At 51.9% G+C, this 6,920-nt stretch overlaps 1 protein-coding gene across 2 annotated transcripts in view; it reads left to right on the forward strand.

Annotated features, from left to right (window-relative positions):
* The first annotated feature begins 1,491 nt into the window (after positions 1-1,491).
* The window catches only part of Pak6 (p21 (RAC1) activated kinase 6), a 33,812-nt gene continuing 28,383 nt past the window's right edge, over positions 1,492-6,920 (forward strand). Inside the window, exons 1-2 of one of the 2 annotated variants that reach the window (XM_021154600.2) lie at positions 1,492-2,210; positions 2,994-3,074. The gene's annotated coding sequence lies outside the window, so the exon portion shown is untranslated. Of the gene's footprint in view, positions 2,211-2,331; positions 2,501-2,993; positions 3,075-6,920 lie in introns of those variants that run through there. The other variant, XM_021154605.2, reaches the window with a different exon arrangement.

Consider the following 6,920-nt stretch of genomic DNA (forward strand, 5'->3'; position numbering starts at 1 on the left):
CTGGAATTACAGGTGTGATCCACCATAAATTTGCTTCTGACTTAACATGCTTCTGTCTGCTTTTAGAGCCTAGCCTACATGGACCATTTATAATCATTTCCTCACGATGTTATTTTGAAGGACAAAAAGGAAAGACAGAGTTCTCTAAAACTACCTACCTAGTTCAAGGGAAAACGTTTCCTGTTGGCCCCTGAGTGACATTTGTATGTGGATTTTGATGTCCCTCTTGTTGGACATTGACGTTGTCCCCGTGTGCAGTCTGAGACCTTTGCACAGGCAGTGACTGGGAGTCCTGGTTTTAGAAGATTAGCTTGGTGACTAGGTAGATAAAAATGAGCAATAAATGACATAGGCCGACGGAGAAGACCGCTGATGTTTACCAAGCTCTCAGATGAACAGTCCCTGACCGGGCAGCTTTGTCTACCGAATTCCCATAATCCTGGGAGGCAGGTGAAATTGATTCCATTTTATAGATGATGACATTGAGATTCAGTTGGTTAAACAGCAGGCCAGAGTCACTCAATTAGTGAACAATAGAGCTGAGATGTGAGCTCAAGACTGAAAATTCAGAGCTCAGGGAGTTAGCCACATTTTAAGAATGAATATTCAAAAGTGATATGAATACTCTAGTGCCCCCTTGGGTATTTAGAATCAGAAGCTTTCTCATGGCAGTACTTGTGGGTCTAGGAACACGTGGTGAGCAGTGTGGGCTGAACTGTTCACAATGGGGCAGCTACCACATAGGTTTGAGGTCAGCCTTCAGCAGAGTTTAGTGGAAGCCACAGAGAGGGTATGGAATGATGCCTGGGAAAAGGGAAAAGACAAACAATTGGCTAAGACGGGAATTTGGGCACTTCCCAGATGGACATGAGAGAAAATGACCAGTGAAGGAGGCAGGAGGCTCAAGACAGTGAGGGAGGGGTCATGCTTACCGAGTGCTCTCCAGGGAACCGGCAGGTGGGCATCCTGAGTCTCCTTTCCAGCGGATGCAACTGTTTTTAGTGGTGGGAGGGGCGATGCTGGAGCAGGGGAGAACAGAAAGATGGTACCCACAGGGCTGAGTACCCCACCCTCCATCCTCGCCCTTTTTGCCCTTTAGGACAAAACCAGATGAGAACCAGTAAGGGCGTGCAACCCAGCTGTGGCCACGCCTGCCAGGGCTGAGACCCACAGCTGCAAACCTGGGGCGCGGATGGGAAGGGGGTTAGGCTTGGCTGTGAGCCAAGAAGGTCTGGTTTCTGGGGAACAACGGTGAGGTGAACTACAGTAGGCTCCTCTGAATCCCACCCCTCAGTCCTTTCTCTCCCTCCTCCCCCTCAGCAAAGGAAAGCAGTAAGAAACGTGTTTTTTTATAAATAGCTCCAGCCCCAGCTGATTTGTAAATTCAGTGGGTTTTTTTGTGTCAATGACATCACCCTCCTCCCCATGGCAACCCCCGACGATATCAAAATTGCCAGGCAACGTTGGAGCTGCTCGCGCCCTACAGGAGCAGGTCGCTGCCTGAGGATCTAATGGAGAAATCCCAAAGTGAGCTGGGGTGCACGGTGGAGGAGGGGTGCGCCGCGGCCGGGGCTGCGGGGCCCTGATCGATTGACCAGAGGAAGGCGGGAGTGGTTGTCGCTTGCTCCGCAGCTTGAACACACCGGGGCTCCACGGCCAGCTCCTCCTGACAGCAGCGGCAGACCACAGCAGGTGGGGGGAGGGCACTGCTCGGTTCCTGACATGCCGGGAGCAGCAAGCAGCCATCCAGGTGACTAAGCCGGCCCACCGCCACTGAGTCACCCACCCACCCTGGCTTTTCTTCCTTCCCCCTTTGCATCTGATTATTTGGGGAGCTGAAAACTTGGAGGTGTCCCTGAGGCCCGCCCCTTCTAACTCTCCCCGCCCTACCTCGGCTTGGAGGAAGATGGAACTCGCCCGGAAGCTGCCACTACCCCCTAAGGACATGGAAGGCACGGAGGGAGCCAGAGGTGCCCATGGAGAGACCTCGGCTGGCAGAATACAATAGCAGACATGGTGTTCGGGCTGCCCGTGTGTCCTCTGAAGGTTCTGGGAGAGAAGGGGAGTCTAGTCCACACCGACTGGAGTCCTTCTGGGCTGCCTTTGCGCTCACCTCTCAAGGGGATCTTTCTGTAAAACGAAACGTGTGGCTTCCAGGGTCATTGGTATTTGGAGAGCAAGACTGGATTGGCATAGGCAGGCCTGTGCAGGTAGGTGGCTCTGTACTGGGTGTGGACCCACGTGTGTGAGAGGGTGAGGGTGTGTCACAGTGCGTACGCGCCCAGCCAGATCTGAGGACAGCCGCTGGTCAGCAGAGAGCTGGGATGGGGACCTGACAGGGGTTGATTCTGACCGATGCTGGGCCAGCCTAGTCTTGAGTGCATGTTGGGGAGAAGGGACAGCAAACACGTGGCCTGAGCAGACAGAAGGACAGCTGCCTGCTCAGGCAGGCCCAAGCCCTGACTGGGTCCACAGGACAGAGACATGGCCAGATGCCAAGGTAGGAAGCCGCTCTGAGGCCTGGCCAAGTGTTAGGAACTAAACTCATAGGCATGGGTGTGCAGGTTCATCGCTTGTCTTCCTGACAGCCCCCAGTGCCCAGAGAACACCTTTCTAACAAGGATCTTATCACTCTCCCAGGCAGAGCTGTTCATCTCTTATGTGTGTCCCTGCTGAGCTCAAAGACACATCCAATGAGCAGGCTACAGGCTGGGGCTCGGCTGGGGGCCACCCTGAAACCCCCTTTCAGGCATGCCCCTATGTGTGACAGGCAGAGGGGTGTGGGCCCCCTACCTCCTCCACACAACTGGCAGGCTTTTAGGCACATCGGTGAGTAAGCTGCCGCAGGCAGGGAGGTTGTGCCCACAGAGATGAGATGACACCAATCAGGGACCTTCTGAGGAAAAGCGGCTGAAAGAGAAAATCACTGGGGTTTTTCTTTTTCTTTCTTTCTTTCTTTTTTTTTTTTTTTTTTTTTTTTTTTTGGCCTAAAGGTAGCACCAAGCTTCTGGGCTCCAGACAAGCACCAGCCTGCAGTGGGAGAGGGTGAGGCCCAGCTGCCCAGGAGTGCCAAGGTAAGGTCTCCACTGTGGCAGCAGGTTCTGGATTCTTGAGCTGGGGACAGGGTGTCCATTTATTGAGGCCACTCCTCACCTAGGCCAGAGAAGCTAACTCTGTGTTCACACACACACACACACACACACACACACACACACACACAAAACTGAGCTCTTGGACTAAGGGATCTCTGAGGTGGCCTGACTGTTGGCCACCCCCTCTTCAGGTAGATTTTGAAACAGCTCGGTGGAAACCAGTTTCTGGCTCTGGGCTTGTTCCTACAGTCCCTGCCTTTGCTTCCTGCTCCTGCCAGACCAAGCCAGGGCCACCAGGACTTCTTCCAAGAAGCCCTTCTCACCTGCCCCTCATGTAGTCATTCCACAAATATTTATGGTGTGTCCTCTGCCTACTGGGCTTCTGCCCGCCCTGGTGCCCTTCCCCTGAACTCAACCTGACAGACTCTGACTCTGAAAGTCAGCATGAGGCCAGGGCCAAGCCAGTGTTACCCTTAGTCTTCCTTGGGCTTACCACTTCTGCTCAGGGTTCTGGGCTGGTGGGCTTCATCAGGCCCCAGGAACTCAAGTCCATGCCTCAGGGAGCAAGGTTAGTGCAGTGTAGCCACTGGTGTAGAATGCCAAGGTCAGAAAATGTTGCATTTCTTCCGGGGAGGCAGGGGTGTCTTTCCCGAAGTTGGTTCTGATGAAAACTGAGTTCCCAGGGTGGGCTTGGGAGCTCAACTAGTTAAGGCCAGGGGTTGGTCTTTGGGTTAAGAAGGGTCCCGCTCTGTGGGCATTCTTACCTACTTTTTTTTTTCTGGTGATAAGCCTGGGAACTCGCATGACAAGGGCATCAAGGGACTTGGCACCAAAAATGAACCCTTTAAGAAGTATTTGACTTGGGTGGAAACTCTGAGCCCCTGCAGGGCATATAGGAACTGCATAACCTTTCTGATGACCCCTCCCCCACCCACATACACTGGGTACATTTGAGATTTGCCAGGCACAGGGAAGGTGCAGGCCAGTGGGGTGCAGCCTACTCTATGTAGTTTTCCTCAGGATGAGCAACACTACTCCCTGTCCTGGGAGAGAGGACACAAAGGACCACAGTCGGGAGGAGACGATAGTATCATCTATACCTGGCTTCGGGATGAGGAAAACGACCAGACCATGGAAGGGCCTTCTGCTTCCTCCCAGAAGGTGACTCTTAAGGGAGCCTCCAGGTCTGCAGAACCGAGCAGAAGCCAGAGCCCAGCTTCGAGCAGAATGGCAGGTGCTAGTGAATATGCAAGCTGAGCAGTAGTCCCTTAGGGAGGCAGCCAGCTTAGCCAGGAGGAAGCCTAGGGTAGAAGCCAGGCCATCATGAGATGGAAAGTCTGCTGGGGTCTTAAGGGGGTTCAGTAAAGCCTTTGGGCTGGTTTCTGACCCTATCTGTCTCTGTGGGAGATTCTGGGCACAGAGGACTGGCAGTGCCAGTCAAGGAATAAGCTGAGATACTAGAAGATGGTATCCTTACTCACACGGCCCATGCTTGCAGAAGTCAGAGGATCTTCTGGGAGACCTGTGGCTGAGAGCAGAGAGCCTTTCCTAGTGGCTGCCATCCAGATGTCAGTGGGAACACCCAGCAGCCGAGCAGGTGGTCAGACTTGGGCAGTGCCAGGCCTGCAGACCTTACTGTCAGGCATTTTGTAGCCAGCCTTGGTAGGGAGGCAGCTTGAGAAAAGAGCTCATTTCTGTGAGTCTCCTGCTAGAAGAAATAGAGTAGCTAGCAAAGCGGGACACAGCATAGGAAATGGAAACTTCTCAGCCAAGGTTAGCCCTCCTGTGTGTATGTGTGTGTGTGTTCATGACCTGGGAAACTATTAGCCCCAGACTCTTCCTCAACCCCCAATACACTCTACCTCCATCATAACTTAGACTCTGGGTCCAGGAAGGAATAAGTGGAGAATGGGGCTGTGAAAAGAAGGAGGCTTGTCTGTGTGTGCTACTACAACATAGTATGTACTGTTGCTTTTAAACACAAAATCTCCCTGGTGTTTGGTCTACCAAACCAAGACTGAGGAGCCAGACACTGTAGTGTAGACGCTTCTAGCTCAGAGAACCAGAGAGGCACCCAGCTGACATTCCAGAGGGAAACACTCCTCCTCTTTCCCCACGCTGTCTAAAATACCCTTGGACTCACAGACCCTCTTTTCTGTTTACTTATGCTCATCCCTGTCGGCTGGTTCCCTATCAGCTGGTCAAGGTCTGCCTCTTGACCCAGGGTTGACTTTTTTTAGCTCTTGGATTAAAGGTGTGTGCTAGGGCTGAGCCCCAACACAAGTTATTTCTAGTTCACAATCTTGGGGTTCACAGTATGATCAAATGCCCTGCAGTAATAATCTACTGCTACGTAATTTCCACACAAAGGAACTTTATCCATATCTCACTCTCAGAAGCCAGGCAGTCCAAGGTCAAAGGGCCCACATTTAGCAAAAGCCTCAGCGCTGACTGAGATGTCACATGGCAGAAAGACAAAAGAGCTGCACCCACTCTGATCTGCGCTGTGTAAGGACAACCATCCACTCATAAGGGTGGTACCCTGGCGATCCAAATATCTCTCAACCCTGTTGCATTGGGGGTTAAGTTGTGGTACCTGACAGGCTGTGAGATCCAGATAGTGCCTGTTGCTGCTCACTGGCTCAAAGCTAGTGATCGCCGGGTTACTAAGTACCAGATCCAGATGGCTGGAAGAGGGGGTGAGAAAGAGAGAAACAGGACAGAGCTTTGGGCCTGGGGAAGCTTGTACAGAGTAAAGGGATGGAGAGAGACACTGAGCTCAGGGTCAAGGCGGAGCCACAGAGCCAGGTTATAACTGGATGGCTTCTCCTTATGCCTTCAATGGCCCATCTTATCTCTGAAGTTGTCACCCATGATTCATCCAGTCTAAATAATTTATGAATTTGAGCCAGTCTTAAATTAGCCACTTCATAAAAATGTAACCACCCCACACACAAAATCCCTATGTTATGAGAGAAAACTCCATGTGGATCTATCTCTAGGTCCAGGCAAAGGATGCTAGTCCCAGACCTGGGGAATGTCACTGAGCAGAGTCAGGAGTGTGTCAGGCCTTCATTGATGCTTCTGGTAACTTGGATGTGTTATTACACACCTCTCCACCTTAGTTTCCTCTCCCAACCCACAAAGATAATTAGCACCTGTGGGCTAGGGCTGTTGAGGGGGTAGCCAGGATGCTTTGGAAACTGCTGAGACCATCAGAGGAGCAAGGTGCTGGAAAGAAGGGACCCATATTATTTAAGGGATGCAGGAAAGGCTTGCTGGGTGACTGTGGAAGATCCTCCCCTGAGAGAAGCAAAAGTCGACGGGTCCAGGACCGAGAAAGCCAGGGAGAATGGCAACACCAGATCCATTTGTCCCATAGAGCAAATTGTGATCTCAGGTTCTTAAAAAAAAAACCTAGGCTAGCTGGACATGGTGGCGTACGCCTTTAATCCCAGCACTCTGGAGGCAGAGGCAGGTGGATTTCTGAGTTCAAGGCCATCCTGTTCTACAGAGTGAGTTCCAGGACAGCCAGGACTACACAGAGAAACCCTGTGTTCAAAAACCAAAAAAAAAAAAAAAGAACCCCAGGCTACTGAAAACAGTTCCTTCTGAGGCCGGGAGTTCAGGGTCCTACAGATTTGGAGTGTGCTGTACCCATGCAAGAGATGGGGAGGCGAAGCAATTGCTGTAGGCCTGACATCTTTTCTCATAGTGGATGATGCAGTTCCTGAAGAGCTGTGATCTCACTATGCCCATCCGAAACACAAAGCTAGGACAACTGCAGGCAGAGAGGACCACTGGTGAAAGATGCAGAGAGGACCACTG

Source organism: Mus caroli, chromosome 2, assembly GCF_900094665.2.
Source record: "Mus caroli chromosome 2, CAROLI_EIJ_v1.1, whole genome shotgun sequence".
Lineage (NCBI taxonomy): Eukaryota > Metazoa > Chordata > Mammalia > Rodentia > Muridae > Mus > Mus caroli.